The sequence below is a fragment of the Mastomys coucha genome, unplaced genomic scaffold, assembly GCF_008632895.1.
Source record: "Mastomys coucha isolate ucsf_1 unplaced genomic scaffold, UCSF_Mcou_1 pScaffold21, whole genome shotgun sequence".
NCBI classification, from domain to species: Eukaryota; Metazoa; Chordata; class Mammalia; order Rodentia; family Muridae; genus Mastomys; species Mastomys coucha.
This window is the reverse complement of record NW_022196904.1, coordinates 78,770,443-78,772,657: the sequence shown is the minus strand read 5'-3', so window position 1 is coordinate 78,772,657 and position 2,215 is coordinate 78,770,443. Positions and strand designations below refer to the sequence as shown.

The 2,215-nt window shown below is 41.5% G+C and overlaps 1 protein-coding gene across 3 annotated transcripts in view; it reads left to right on the top strand.

Annotated features, from left to right (window-relative positions):
- Hikeshi (heat shock protein nuclear import factor hikeshi) overlaps positions 1–2,215 on the top strand; it is a 26,547-nt gene that overhangs the window by 18,605 nt on the left and 5,727 nt on the right. The gene's annotated exons all lie outside the window — the stretch shown is intronic.

The following is a 2,215-nucleotide window of genomic DNA, read 5'->3' as shown; positions in this document are numbered from 1 at the left end:
TTGTTTTTTCAAGACATGGTTTCTCTGTATAGCCCTGGCTGTCCTGGAACTCACTCTGTAGAGCAGGCTGGCCTCGAACTCATTAATCCACCTGCCTCTGCCTCCCAAGTGCTGGGATTACAGGCATGTGCCCGGCTTCATAGAACATTTTTCAGCTATGTCTTTTTTTGTTGTTATTTTTGGTCTGGTTTGGTTTTTTGACACAAAGTCTCTGTTTAGCCCAGGCTGTCCTAGAACTCAATATGTAGGTAGGTAAGGCTGACCTCAAACTCAACAAAGATCCATCTACCTCTCTACTCCACATGCTGGGATTAAAGGTATATGCCATCCATCATGCCCATCTCTAGTTCCACTATGTTTAAAAGAATAAAAGGAGACTGAAGATGTGATCTCTATGGCCTTTTGCTGTTATTAAACAGAATGTAGAGTTCATACTTTTCAGACTTTATTCATGATGGTAAAGAAAGAAACAGATAGAGGAAGTTTTATAGACAGAGAAATGCAAAGGGAAATAAAAGAATAAAGGAGAAATACATTCTAGAATGATAGTGAAGTTGCTTGTGTTAGCAAAATCTTAGATACTGGGTCTTTAGCTGACAGTCTCCTCAGCTGAGTTTCTTCAAGTAAGTGTTGACCACAGAGCTGTTTCTAAGGACCAAAAGAAAATAGGGTATTTTACTCAGTCATTTAAGAAGAGCTTATCAATCAGTATTTACCTTAAACATTTTCAGTTGACACAGCCTACAGTTATCCGAGAGGAGACCTCTCAGTTGTTAGACTTTCTAGATCAGGCTAGTCTGGAACATGTCTGTGAGGGGTTGGAGTGATTAGTAGGTGCAGGAGTGCCTAGCCTACCATCGGTGACACCATTCCTGAGCCATGTGGTCCCTGGCTATGTAAGAATGATAGCTAAGTATGAGTCTGAGGGCATACCAGCAAGCATTGTTTTTTTGTGCCTTTCACTTCAAGCTCCTTCTTGAGTTCCTGTCATACATCCCTTAATGATGGACTGTAACTTGGAAGTATAACCCAAATCTTTTCTTTTCCTTCTTTAAGTTTCTTTTGGTCAGTGTATTTTATCATAGCAACAGAAGAAAACTAGAATCATGGGTCTTCCCTTCCTAGTTAACACAATCTAGATACTCCCTCACAAGCATGCATGCTTGTCGCTTGGTTCTGCCAAGGTGATAGTCTGGGTAACCATCATAAATTGGGCATTCTTGAAGAGTTGTTTAATTTTATTTTCTATATCTAAGTGTTATCCTGTGTGTGTGTGCCCAAGCATGTCAAAGGACAGCTGTAGGAACTGGTGCTCTCCTCTCACCCGGGGTCCTGAAGGTAGAACTCTGCAGACTTGGTGGCAGGCTCCTTCACTCTCTGAGCTCTCCTGCTAGCTCTCTTTTATAATTTTTTTTTTTTTGGTTTTTCCGAGACTGGGTTTCTCTGTGTAGCCCTGGCTGTCCTGGAACTCACTCTGTAGACCAGGCTGGCCTCCAACTCAGAAACCCGCCTGCCTATGCCTCCGCCTCCCAAGTGCTGGTATTATAGGTGTGCGCTACCACCACCTGGCCTCTTTTATCATTTTTATATATTTATTTATTGTCTTTCTGTGCAAATACTCCATAGGGTATACGTGGAGATCTGAGGACAGCTGTTAGGGACTGGTTCTCTTCTTCTGCCATCTCCATCTGGGTCCCTTTACCTATGGAGCTGTCTTACTGGCTCCATAGTTGGCTATTCTTTTTTTTTTTTTAAGTAGATATTTTCTTTTTTTCTTTTTCTTTTCTTTCTTTTCTTTTTTTTTTCTTTTTTTTTTTTTTTTTTTTTTTTTTTTTTTTTTTTTTGTTTTTCGAGACAGGGTTTCTCTGTGTAGCCCTGGCTGTCCTGGAACTCACTCTGTAGACCCAGGCTGGCCTTGAACTCAGAAATCCACCTGCTTCTGCTTCCCAAGCGCTGGGATTAAAGGTGTGCGCTACCACTGCCTGGCCAGATATTTTCTTTATTTATATTTCAAACAATATCCCCTTTCCCAGTTTCCCCTTCAGCAAAAAACTCCTATTCCCTCCCTCTGCCCCCTCATAGTTGGCTATTCTTTTTTTTGTTTGTTTTGTTTTTTTTGTTTTTTCGAGACAGGGTTTCTCTGTGTACCCTTGGCTGTCCTGGAACTTACTCTGTAGACGAGGCTGGCCTTGAACTTAGAAATCCACCTGCCTCT